The 14,549-nt window shown below is 33.8% G+C and overlaps 1 protein-coding gene across 5 annotated transcripts in view; it reads right to left on the bottom strand.

Moving 5' to 3' along the window:
* Positions 1–2,457: 2,457 nt before the first annotated feature.
* LOC106476030 (protein sprouty-like) overlaps positions 2,458–14,549 on the bottom strand; it is a 27,326-nt gene continuing 15,234 nt past the window's right edge. For 2 of the 5 annotated variants that reach the window (XR_002609610.1, XM_022381119.1), the window contains exons 3-6: positions 10,000–10,292; positions 8,783–9,101; positions 7,961–8,245; positions 2,458–3,611 (exon numbers count right to left, since the gene is read on the bottom strand). The gene's annotated coding sequence lies outside the window, so the exon portion shown is untranslated. Of the gene's footprint in view, positions 3,612–7,960; positions 8,246–8,782; positions 9,102–9,999; positions 10,293–10,868; positions 11,074–13,038; positions 13,248–14,549 lie in introns of those variants that run through there. The other 3 variants (XM_022381092.1, XM_022381145.1, XM_022381177.1) reach the window with 3 other exon arrangements.

The following is a 14,549-nucleotide window of genomic DNA, read 5'->3' on the forward strand; positions in this document are numbered from 1 at the left end:
ACATGCGAGAAATGAAAACACTGACAAAACAAAATAGCCTTATTCGTTTTACATACAAATTTCGCCGAATAACTTGTAACTGATTCCTACTGTACTTATTACCTGCAACTTTTCAGCGTATATGTAATTAAATATAATGTTTTTCTGATTTTCTACTAAATATTATCGATCACTTTCGGAATAACTGTAATCAGATCGACTGGAAGTTGTAAAAACATATTTCCTTTGTAATAATATTTGTTTGATTATTGTTATAATACAACACGCAATATTAGAACAAAAGGTTTGAGCAATTTAAAATAATTCAAGTATTCCAAAATGTTTATACAACGGCAATGTTCACTGGTTAGCCACTTTATTAGGACATATACCTAATAACAGGTTAGGTTACCTTTTGCCCGAATATCAGCCATGATACGACGTGGCATAGAATCCGCAAGGTGTTGGATGGTTTCTTAAGAGGTTTTCCACATTCAGACATTAATACTGTACGCTATTCAAGGAGCGAGGTAGGCAGAAGATAATGATGGTGAATGTGTTTTTAGAGTTAACCCCACAGATGATCAATTGGATTGAGATCCGAGGATTGCGGTGGCCATGAAAGATGCCTTAAGTTTTCCTTCTTGTTCCTCAAACTATGCATGTACAATTTGGACACGGTAGATTGGAACATTGGGATACACATGAAGCACAGCTGAATGCACTTAATAAGAAATAATGCTAAGATAAGCTGTGACATTCATTCTGCCTTATCAAGGGACCAAGGGGTCCAGAGAATGCTCCAAACCATGACTCTACCAACAGAAGAGGAATAGAGTGATTCGCGTGGCTCTCTCCAAAGCTGTTTTCTCCCATCTTTTCAAAAGGGGTAAAATATGACTCGTCGGAACCACATCACTTTTGATCAGTACTCATTCCAATGTCTGCAACCCTTACATTACTCGAGGCGTTTTCTTTCTTGGTTGTAACTGAGCCAATGGTTTATGCAAGGTCTCATACTTTCATAATCCATTCGTTGCAACGTTTTTACGTCTTCACAAGGTACAACTAGCGATGGGTTGTGGCTTGCTCTGCATTGAATGTCGCTGTCAGTTAGTGTATTATTTTTATAACAATTGACCACCTTCCTCCTCTTTTTGTTATTATGTGCTAGCAGACACAATTTCCCTCTGCAGCAGACATTTTATTCACCTTTTGCCATTGCTGAAATGACGAATGAAGCTGTCTTAACCACTGTGGCACCTGAATTATTTTCTCAAGCTACAAATCCCTATTTTGACTCCATTTCTACAGTACTTATCAATTTTAATGGAGTCAGAATAGGGATTTGTAGCTTGAGAAAATAATGCAGGCCTAGTTTGTTTATTTTTTTAGAATTACTAGTTGTAGGCTTGAAAACATAATTTTTCCATTTTGATTCAACTTGTTTCTGCCCTTTTTTTTGACGATCCCTATTTCCCTTTTTAAATTAACAATTTTTAATTATTAATGCCTTCTAGAGTTCAGTAATTAGATTTTAGAATGTGCTTAAGTTTAAATTTTGATTTAATTTGTTTATTAAGCGCAAAGATACACAAAGAGCTATCTGTACTCTTCCCACCGCAAGTACCAAAACTTGATTTTTAGCAAGCCCACAGACTTACCGCTTAGCCACCAGGGGGCGGGTTTTAAGACATTGTTTTCTTTCATAAGTGTTTTTATATTGTTAGGTGATACGGTTGTAAAATATTGTTAATATTTTAAATATTGTTAATTATCATTTTTTGTAATACCTATATAAAAAATTATCTTCACCCTACAGAAAAACAAAACAAAAAGTATCACTTTATTTACTTCTTTTTTTTTTCACATGTAAGGTGATATATCCAAATTGTGACAAACTACTCTAAACGTTTGAGATTAATGAGTTGGTCTTAGACTTGCTTAAAATGAATTATAACTTATCTACAACGTTTTATTCTGTTGAGCTGTTAATAAGTCTATACAAACCCTAATGATTCAAGCCTTAAACACTGGATAGTTCTCACAGATATCTAAACATTAAGAATCCGTGATATCTTCTAAATTTTTCTAAGTGTATAAAAACTTACACATACCCGAACTTTATTTTAACCATATAAGTTACTATATAATATAACAAATGCAGTTCACACTTTTAATTATAGTTCACAGATATTTATAAATTTAGTGAGTTTTAACTCAAAACTATCACCCTCTTCGATATTATTTAGCCTGTAAATCCACATAAACACGATAGCACCTTTTTAATATGTCAAGGGCTCTAGCAACAACTGAATTTCGCATTCAAATATCGTTACTTGCTTCGTTGTGACTCAAAGATCTATTTTAATATACAAATTAAATATGAAATGATTAGATAATTAGTAAAAAAAAATTGATCTAATTGTTTGTTTGTAATTAAGCACAAATCTACACAATGGGCTATCTGTGCCCTGCCCACCACGGGTATCGAAACCCGGATTCTAGCGTTGTAAGTCCGCAGACATACCGCTGTGGCACTGGGGGGGGGCGTCTCTAATTGTAACTGAAGAAAAATTGTGACGTACTAAATATATTTAATCCACTTTGACAAACATCTGTATGTCTTGTTTACCTTTTCTAACGCAAACAAGGTCTGATTAAAATACAGTGTTATATTTTTACTTTAACAATACTTGTATATTACCCCGAATTTCTGTTCAAAGACGAGTATCTTAACCGTACATAAAAAAATAATTAATTAGATACTTGTGCCCTCAAAAACGACATCAACGTTTTTAAGAATACAGGCAATCGCTTAGTTTCTCCCGGTATGCATGCTACTCCTGTAAGCAGAGATTGTTAGAAACACATAGCCCCTTGCATTAGCTCTCCCCCCACCTCCCCAGTATCTCTCTCAATCATCTCCTCCTTGGCTGCTCACCACATGCTAGTCCTAACACAGAACGAAATGGTGTGTCTGCCACGCTTCTATCGCCTCATCTGCTCTACGTTCAGGGTGTGTAAGTTATCTGGTGATGTAATGGCGACGTAAGCCTCAGAATATCACCAAGGTTTGTACGAGCTACTTCTGCACTGACTCCCCACTTTAATATTCGTCGCTGTGAAAACAAATATAATAGACATTTCTGTAAGAATAATCATGAACTTCATGAAAAATAACTTTCAAGGTTCTACAATATCTTGTATTTAGTGCATGGCTATGTTTTGTGCTTTAATATTTAATTATGATTCATTACGAACATAAATGAAACATTTGACTTTTTAATATTACGACATGCGAAAACGACAACATATTTTAAAAAGTCACTGTTTTTATATTTGATTACGTTTGTATAAAAAGCATAAAAATTACTGTTACACCTATTTTTCAAAATCTACGCCTAAAAGCAACTTTTGCATAAACAAGATCTCAATTCCAGGCAGTCCCGGGAAATCCGGTTGCTTGGAAGAACAGCGGGCGAGCACGCGCCACTTGGCACCCTCCACGGCCAACAGTCACCGCCCTCGGCGACAGGAAGTTGCACACGGGACCCGCCTGTCCCTCAGCAAACCCTCCACCCAACAACCATCCTGGTCATGAAATACCACTCTTGACATATGGTCAGAAACTAAAAAAAAGTCTTAATTATCCAATAGATAACCTCAACCGTCAAAGGTAGAAGAAACACAGCTGATAACCACAAGACAAACTATCAAAAATATGATGCCGCATTTGAAAATTAAAACATGACTGCTATTAACTCGTAAAAAAATAAATTACACGTGTCAACATTTCAAACTTAAGACACGTTAAGACTTAGACATCAACCCAGGAAAACGTAATACGTATACACTAACTTTTCATTATTAACATCCAAATGTATTTCCTGCATTGAAATCCAGGTTGAAAACTCTTATTCTGTGAAATGGGATTTTGCGAGCTTCATTTTTTTGCACCTGTTTTTTTGTTTTTGTTTGTTTCTTTCTTTTTAAACAGGGTTTGTAGCATAAACCATAAAAATTACATATTTAAAGATGTGAAAAATGACAATCCTTATTAGAATGTATGGACAAGAAAATTTACATATAAACCCTATATTTTGATAGAATTTTACTAGTCACTTATATCTACGTTTTTCTCCTATAGTGCAAATTTTTGTCACTGAAAAATTGTTGTTGACAAAATCCAAGGTTGAGTACATGGTGCGTGGATTTTACCATTGAAACTTAAAAACAAAAAATGTAGTTCTGACAGAACACGTGTCAAAATCCGATAGAAAACTGACTTGCACACTTCACTGCTACAGGCTTGTATTGTTGACGCATGCTCATAAAAGGTGCTGATATAGCCTACTCTACACTAGTTATCATAACGCATGGCGTAATTCCACACAAACTAATGAATTGCATGTTATTTTAGTTTATGTTGTATTATAACATCCGGCTTATCAAATGATCTGTTTGATTAAATTATTTTTCCCATTCAACTTCAGCTATAATGTATAATCCTTATCAATTAGCACTAAATAAACCAGATAATTGTGTGTATGATACATATCTTCGAAGTTCTGATTTAACATTTAGAGCACATGTCTTAAGGAGTCTTAACAGTAGTCAAGTGTTTAATACTCCCTCTCAGCATTTACTTACTTTGTTTCGGTGGTATGTTTCAGAATTTCGCGCAAGGCTACACAAGAGCTATCTGCGCCTAGCTATCCCTAATGTTGAACTGATAAGACTAGAAAGAAGGCAGCTTGTCAACATTACTAACCACAACTCTTGAGCTGCCGCTCTTGCCTGATCGAATAGTGGGATTTATTTGTTTGTTTGAAATTAAGCACAAAGCTACACAATGAGCTATCTGTGCTCTGCCCACCATGGGCATCGAAACCCGGTTTCTAGCGTTGCAAGTGCCACTGGGGTGGGGGGGGGGAGGCAGTGGGATTTGACTGTAACTCCTATAGTGCACATAAAAACCCAATGTGTAGTTCGCATTTTGTGGCAACAGTCGCGAACCATGAATCCTTAGATTAACCATCCGGGTACGCTAGCCTTCACACTACCAGCCCATTTACCTACTTCAGATATGGATAATACTCAGATCTATCTTATTCTTTATTAACAAAATATAATTAACAACATGTGGTTTGGGTAATAACACACAAGTAGACATATATATAATAATAAAATACAAAATACTGTAAGTTAGTTCCGGTTACACTTGATTTTACAATTACAACTGCAAACTACAACTGGATAAGCGTGATTATTTACATTTTATGTCTCAATCCGAACAAAAAGTTGCTTCAGCCGCTGTCTACTACTAACATCGTTTACATTTAAAAACACAATTAAATACTTTACAAGAGCCAACTAGTCTAATCAAATAGAATTAATAAAACTAACATTTTTTGGATTCTATCGACAGGGAGTAATTGACTTTTGTGTAATAGATTGAGTATCGCTTTCCATTTATAATAATAAGGAAAAGACAGTATGACTTGTCTTAAAATATCACGGACTTAATCTTGGTTACACAGAGGATATACAGAATTGTCACTACTCCTAACACTAACAAAGTTAGGTCGTTCAACTAGTAATAGTTTCAACACATAGGGAGAAAAATACAATCACTATTTAATAGTGTGCTTCTCCCCCCTCTAGAAGGCGAATCGGCTCAATTATAATCCATTTCTGATGACAACTGCCATTCGCTTCCTTCAGTAAAGTCCACACTAAAACATAGTGAAAAGTTAACACATAAATTTACAAAATATATAAATAACTTTGGCAATTGTCTTCTGAAAAATTTACAACCTGTGAATTTAACTAAGATTGTGGCAAAAGATTTTTAAAAAATGTAGTTAATTTACATTCTACATAAATCATTTAAACTTATCAGTACTTCCACTGCGGTACACAAAAGTCACTTATCGGTATTTCCGCTGAAGTACACAAAAGTCACTTATCAGTCAGTGTTTCCACTAAAGTACAAAAAGTCACTTATCAGAGCTTCCACTGGGGTACACAAAGGTCATTCTTTACCGAGTTAAAAAAAAAAATTCTTACCCAACTTCATATATACATCAGTGACGCTTTGGATGGTATCTTTACCTCATTGAAAACATCACCCACCTTCCAAACAAATAAAGGAAAACAAAAACACTCTGCTAGTCACGTGGTCAATAACAAACAAAATTACTAATAAAAGTTTCCTGAAATATTTAAGTGTTTTAACTTTCTATGCTTTCAAAATTGTCCTAATTTTGTAATATTTGAAAAAAAGTTGTAGTTTGACCTTTTAACTGTAATTCGTAAACAAATATCTGGCTGGTCTAACATTGAAATCTTACTCTCTTTTTTAACCCCCTAGCGAAATTGTAAGTATGAACACAATATTACTTATATGAGCACCCCCCCCCCCCCACGATGAGTCACCAGGCCTATATCGCTAAAAAATAGGCTTCGATATTTGCCAGGGGGAAAAACAGAAACCAATGTGTAGCCATGCGCTTAACAACAAAAGCTCCCATAACCCTAAGCTATGAACAATTTTACGATTTGACCTTTTTTTTTATTTGACAGAACAGTTTTCTTATGACTTGTCAGGTGCTAGAAAATGAAATTAATAATAAAATATTCAAGATCGTCCCAAAACAATTAGTCTATTCATATATATATATATATGTGTGTGTGTCTGTGTAATATAACCTTCTGATATACTAAAGTCAGCCAATTTGCTTAAACTTACTTTAAAACAGTAGCCTAACTCATTAACCTCATATGGAATGCCAAAAGTTATGATTAAGTAGCATAAATCACTAAACGTCAATAGCATTGCCAAAAGACAAAATTAAGTAGCCTAACTCACTAAACATCAATAGTAATGCCAAAAGTTGAAATTAAGTAGCCTAACTCACTAAACGTCAATAAGAATGCCAAAAGTTAAATTAAGTAGCCTAACTCACTAAACGTCAATGAATGCCAAAAGTTAAAATTAAGTAGCCTCAATAAACGTCAATAGAAATAACACAAGCTAAAATTACGTAGTCTACCTCACTAAACATCAACAATACTGCCAAATGCTCAAATTAAGTAGCTTAACTCACTATACATCAATAAGAATGACAAAAGTTAAAATTAAGTAGTATAACTCACTGAGCGTCAATAGGAATGCCAAAAGTTAAAATCAAGTGGTATAACTCGCTAAACGTCAATAAGAATGCGAAAAGTTAAAATCAAGTAACTTAACTCACTAAACCTCAATTGGAACGTCAAAAGCTAAAATTCAGTAGCCTAACTCACTAAATGTCAATAGTAACGCCAAAAGTTGAAATTAAGTGACGTAACTCACTAAACGTCAATAGGAATGCAAAAAACTAAAACGAAGTTGCCCAACTTACTAAACGTCAATAGTAATGCCAAAAGTTAAAATTACGTAGTCTAACTCACTAAACATCAATAGGAATGCCAAAAACTAAACTTAAGTAGCCTAACTCACAAATTATATAGTACTTATTCTATGATAAGTACATTCTTCATAAAGACGACATCCACATTCACCAATACTGCCTTCTTTCATTTTTTTTAATTCTAAGCGTTTTTCTTTTAAACTGCACTGTAGTATTCTCTGACCACACCAGCACAAAGCGCCTGGTGGCTAAATTATATAATAGCCAATTACCAGAAATAATCAACAAATACTTTTATTACTGATCAACACAAATTTTTGTTCTTTAGATTTGTTAACACGAAAACAATTTCAAAGTAATATATTGATATGCTACTAGAAAACAAAACTATGAATGAGAGACTGTTTCTTACCTCTTTGGATATGATGAACAATCTGAACTGCTGCTATTAAGAATCTGAATGTTTATTATTATCAACAGCTGGATTAAAAATAAATCATGTTATAAAATTTTAAAGATATATATATATATATATTTAAAGTATTAGGGTTATGGAAACAACTCACCTGGAAAAGTTCACCAAAATTTTATAGTTGTCTGGACGAGTATTGATGTGCAAGCACAGATTCTCCCTTTGTAAATTAAGGTATGGTTGTCGTTTTTTTTTCCTGACTAGGCTATATGGATATTTAGGTGAATTTGAAAATCTTTCATCATAATGCAATGCCATTTGCTTATCGTTGCTGATTTCAATATTGCGATATTTCTTAATTGCTTGCTGTAATTCTTCCCACGATGTTACGTCACGAGTTTTATATCATCTTGAAAGCTTCATTCAACTGGAAAACAAACTTAAAAGGAAAGCCAAGTTTAACATTTTTTAAACAAACCTTTACATCAGAGGAAAAGCTTTAGAGAACAGAACAGTCCTAGTGAGTGGTAATAGAAACACCAAGATAATAAAGTAAAAAGAAAGCATTAAAGATAGTTCTTATAAGTATTATTCCTAATAATTTTCTTGGTGTGTATGTGTGTGTATATATATATATTTATTTATCAGAAATTATTTGACAGCGTTTGAAAGACAAATTAAAAATTTATATTCGTGACAATACCCTTTAGTTTTTAATATATATATATATATATGTTGATATTCATTTCTTCTAATGGGAAAAATTTTGTTTGTAGCGGGATTTCATCTTTACAAATATAAAAAAGAAAAACTTTATATATGAGAAATCTAAAATTAAACCCCAAAGGCAAGGCAAATAACATAGTTACCCACACTGGAAAATATTTCTTATTTATTCAAAATGTTAAACTATGAAATTCTACTTACGTTTTGAAAAAATCACATAAAAAATTATAATAATTATATGATCGCTTACCAGAATCGGGAGTCAATAGTTTTAAATATACTAATAAGATGACCTTCGATTTTAAAAACGACGTTGATATCACTTGTCTTGAAAGTTCAGCTTTTTTATCATCTTGATATAAGTAAAGGATTACTGACATGATTCTGAACTTTTTCACTATAGTGGAATAAAATAATTAGTTTAAAATTTCGTTAGTGAACTGAACATCTTTTCTACATCTGCAGAATTCTAATCACTCACCAAAAGTATCGTTATCTGGGCAAGCTCATCCAATCGCTGATAAGCACGAAAATAATAAGAAATGAAAAATTGGAAGTAGAACTCGATCCTATTAAGAAACAAATTACACCTCAATAGAAATGAAAAAAATATTTTATATATATAACGAAGTCACATCGTGCGATGTGCTACGTCCACCGAGGTGAATCGAAGCCTTGATTTTAGCGTTATAAAACTATAGAATTACCGCTATCCCAACGGGAGAGGTAAAAAAAAAGGCTATTAAAAATTCAGGTTAAAATTGGATGACACTTAAAATATATTTTCTCAAGCATATTAATATGATGTCTAATATTCAACAGCATATGAGATCTAAGTATATAAATTAAAAACCGTTGCATGACTAAATTATAAAAAAATAAAAATTTAAACAACAGATTGACCCATATTTGAATTCGAAATAGACGAATCTAAATACTTCTAATTTTTTCATGAAAATATATTCTCTTATAGAACGTCTCCCGGTGGGTCAGCGTTAAGTTTTCAGACTTACAATGCTAAAATCCAAGGTTCGTTTCTCTGCGGCAGACAGAGCCCAGATAGCCCATTGTGTAGCTTTGCGTTAAAAAACAACAACAACAGTTCTTATAAAATATGTTTATATAAGAATTTTCACCTAACTGAGCTAATCAGAATAGCCTGACTCTTCAAACTTTAGCTTGATCATATGAGTTAACGTGTTACATATTAAACTCATTATTAGTTTGTTTATAAAACTAGTCCAATACTAGTAAAATAACAAATGTTAACATTTAAGGCGAAATAACACAAATAAAGTTTTTACTTAAATCAAAATGTCCTTGGATACGATAAAAACTAATTGCAGTAAACTTGTAATATTACTTAGTACATGTTTGATTAATAGATCAGTAGTTAATTTTCTAATTATTAACATAAAATGTGTTTAATAAAAACCAGTAAAAACAATTTTTGGAAGATATTGAAACCTTCAATACATTAGCAGATGTGTGTTAGCCTTGTGGTAGAACTCTGGATTTCGGAGCTGGCAAACCCGGTTCGAGTATTCGATATCACAAAATATTCCCTGCACTTTAAGCCGTGGATTTCTTATAAGAGTGACAGTCAATTCCTTAGTGTGGATGGTAGGGTACTGCTGGCTGTCTTTCCTCTGACTAGTGGTTCAACTGGCTGACTGTCTTTCCTCTACCACTAGTCAGTTCAACTGGCTAGTTGTTTTCTTCTGACTAGTAGTTCAAAATTATGGACGGCGGCGGATAGTCTTAGTAGTTTTGCCATAAATACAAATACAAAAATCACTGATGTTAGTTTTATTTCTGTAGCTATACTTAATGCTGTTTGAATAAGATTATAGTTAACGTACGTTATGTATATTGTTTAAATTTAGTTGTACAATTTAATTCTAATGTATGTTGGTGAGTTACAATGTAAACTTAAAAAATAATGTAAAGTACAATATAATGACAATTTCCTACCACATATAATAATACATACACCACAATAAGTGGGAGGAGCGAAAATGCTATAATGATTAGAAATAAAATTATCCTTGATGACAGAACTGAAGAAACAATTTTTTATGAGGAAGAAATAATGCTAGCCATGATTAAATTATATCAAGAGCGTGGTAAATACACTGACGATACAAAGACTAGGAAAAGATAATTTAGTAATGACAAGATTAAGCAGGAAAGACTTGAAAATACGAAAACTGCTGACACGATCTTTGGTGACATGGTGGACAGAAATTAAACTAATAGGGCAGGAAATCCTGATGAAATGAAGGCTACAGACAATTTTTGTAGAGGACTAAGCGTTAAAAAAGTAACTAACTTACAATCGAGGTGCCATTCTAAGCTATGATCGTTATGTAGAGGGTAGAGCTCTCTCCTCTATCCACACAAAACAACCCTGCAAGAACGATCCACAAGAGTCAATGGCTTTTCGTAGGGACACAAATTACCTCCCCTTCCCCAGAACCAGTCGAACGATTAAATTCTGTAGGAGCTGATTCCTTCATGCGCTGCCCCCATTTCCTGAGCCTGAAGGAAAAAAGAAAACCTTCACGTTTCACTACTACCCTCTCTACCAACTCATTCTCTAAAATGCATTGTGTAATTTATGTACTTGCACCACTCAGGCTCCAACACTATTTAATCCCTTCTTTTTTTTTTCACAGTTGTCCCTAACCGAGGGGGAAAGAGAGGCCGTTTGTAGTTGACAGATCATGGACTATGTATTCAAGTTCACAAATGGGGAAAATTATCACATACGAATTGCTTTAGACACCATATTTTCTACACATAATCTGAACTCGAGACATTTCGATTTTAAGTACATTTATGTGTAGTGTGTTTCTGTATGTATGTATGCGCGCGCATGCCATTTGAAAAATTCATAAAACACAGAAACATTCGGCAAGAGACAGAAACATGGCAGATTTTTCTCCACAAGCTAAAAAGAACGGTACGTTGGAAACTACATCGTATGCCAACGCAGGTATTTGCCCAACCGCACAAACACAGACAAGGCTGTAAACGAAAAAGAATTAATCAACAAAACTTCAAGAGGTAAAGAAATATCGTATCTATTTATTTAATTTATCGTTTGTATGTCTTGTATCAAACTCGAATTACAGTGAACAATGTATAGCAACCGTCCATGTGTTATATTACACGTGTTATTTAGCTTCTGGGATAAAACGTAAATAGTTCTGCTTGGTCAAAACGCGTGTATACTTGTTTTTTTTTAATTTCGCGCAAAGCTACACGAGGGCTATCTGCGCTAGCCGTCCCTAATTTAAAAGTGTAAGACTAGAGGGAAGGCAGTTAATCATCACCACCCACCGCCAACTCTTGGGCTACTCTTTTACCAACGAATAATGGGATTGACCGTAACATTATAACGCCCCCACGGCTGAAAGGGCGAGCACGTTTGGTGGGACTGGGATTCGAACCCGCGACCCTCTGAATGCGAGTCGAGCGCCCTAACCACCTGGCCATGCCGGGCCCCGCGCGTGTATACATAGAGTATTTCGTTTCTCATGATTGATTTTTTTCTTCTTCTTTTTAAACAATGATAGTCGATGGCTAATAGTGATAAAAAGTGATTTATTTTACTTTACTAAGACAGAAAGTACTGTACAAAATAACCTAAATAACCCAAAAAAGGATGGTAGATTTTTATATGAGCAGCATATTCAGCAGATGCAAGATAGAAGAGAAACTTGTGCCAACTGGCAAAGAATCTCAACAATAATGAGACACGGCAAAGCTTCCGTTTTATTCACTGGTCCTTTCTACGGCTAATAAGCAGCAAACTGATCAAGCGTTAAAACATTTACTGGTTGAACACTATTCCCACCTGATTTATACACATTCTAGTAAATTTACAAGTTTGTCCTATTACTCACACGGTGTACCAAGTGATTAATACAACTTAACACATACAATATATGTGTTTTTCATGTGCATTAAGAAAAACCCAAGCTATCAAGGTCTACACACTTCGTACTGATGTGATACCGAAAGGGCCATCAATAAAAATTGCTTTTCTCGGGCAGTTAATGTCGTCAAGCGGTGAAACTCGAGAAAGGGAGCAAAGATTTCGTACTCGTCAATTCTAATCAAATAACTATAAAAATATACTTCTTGGTCTATACGTCCCCAATCATTACATTAAATGTAACATAATTCATCCATTAATCAGAATAACACACAAATAAAAAGCTAACTATAGAACCTGAAGGCTAGTTCAAAATCTGCAAACTAACTATAAATAAAGAGAGTATAAAATGCCCTGTTTTCAGCTCTTGAAAACTGAAATTAGCATACAGTTAAAATTCATACCACAGAAACACATTATTTAAAATCAACCATGAACTAGTGTTATTATACTGAGTTGTTTTTTTTTTCATATTATTATTATTTTTATCTTTGGCAAAATATGATTAATGTTTTTTTATAAGAATAGTAGCTCGAAAAGGAAAAAAAAACAAACTTGCCTTTATGATTGCATCTACTTCTCCCTCCTTGTACTATCATGTCCTCTCCATGGCTAAGCTGAATAAAATGGTACTATCACTTCCTCTCCTTGGATAGGCTGAATGGCATAATACTATCACTTCCTACCCTTGACTGAGATTAATGACATGATACTATCACTTCCTCTCCTTAGCTGAGATTAATGACATGATACTATCACTTCCTCTCCTTAGCTGAGATTAATGACATAATGCTATAAATTCCTCTTCTTGGATAGGCTGAATGAAATGGTACTATCACTTCCTCTCCTTGAATAAGTTGAATAAAATGGTACTATCACTTCCTCTCCTTGGATAGGCTGAATGAAATGGTACGTACTATCACTTCCTCTCCTTGGAGCATTATGTCATCCAGCTCAGCCAAGGAGAGGAAGTGATAGTATCATGTTATTAATCTCAGTCAAGGAGAGGAAGTGATAGCATTATGTCATCCAGCTCAGATCACTTCCTCTCCTTGACTGAGATTAATAACATGATACTATCACTTCCTCTCCTTTATTGAGATTAATAAGATGATACTATCATTTCACCACCTTGGCTGAGCTGGATGACATGGTACTATCACTCTCTATAAATATCACTAACTATAAAAGGCTTATTTCCTATGTCACTCTGTCGAGAATGCTTTCACGCTCCTTTTTTGTTTGGTAATGTTCATCAATATACATTGTCGTTTAGCAACAAAACTATCACGTGATTGTTCTTAGGCCAACTACGGTGTTGTTGTAAAGTGTTTTAACTATTATGAGCTGTTATACCGTGGTTTTTAAAACTATTATGAGATGATATAGTGTTTTTTTTAATATAATGGGCTGTTATAGAGTAGCTTTTTAACTATTATGGGGTGTTACAGTGTTTTTTTTAACTGCTATGAGATATTATAATTGTTTTTGATTATTATGGGATGTTATGGTTATTTTTAACTATCATGGATTATTATAGCTGCTTTAACTATTATGGGATGTTATAGTTATTTTTAACTATCATTGGTTATTATAGCTGCTTTAACTATTATGGGATGTTATAGTTATTTTTAACTATCATTGGTTATTATAGCTGCTTTAACTATTATTGGATTTTATAGAGTAGTTTTTATCTATTATGGGATGTTATAGAGTGTTTGGAATAACGAAAATGTTGGGTCTAACAAACATGCACTTTATGATTTGTGAAAATTTTCATACTTTTTGCAATATGTGAAAAACTACAACATTCACACAAAAAATGTGTGCCAAAACGTTTTTTTCCCATCTCATGACGGGTTTATAAACATCGTCGCTTACCAACAAAATTATCACCTGATTATTCTTAGGCCAACTCTGGTGTTTATGTTGAATGCTCTATATTCGTGTTGATTTGTTAGAAAGGTTTGTTTTTTATTATAAGCCTTTTAAAGTTAGTGATTTTTTATAACTTCGGTGATATAACAGCAAAATAGTATGAATTTAATTCAGAGGTTTTATGACATTGATTTGT

This window comes from Limulus polyphemus, unplaced genomic scaffold (genome assembly GCF_000517525.1).
Source record: "Limulus polyphemus unplaced genomic scaffold, Limulus_polyphemus-2.1.2 Scaffold6, whole genome shotgun sequence".
In the NCBI taxonomy this organism is placed as follows: domain Eukaryota; kingdom Metazoa; phylum Arthropoda; class Merostomata; order Xiphosura; family Limulidae; genus Limulus; species Limulus polyphemus.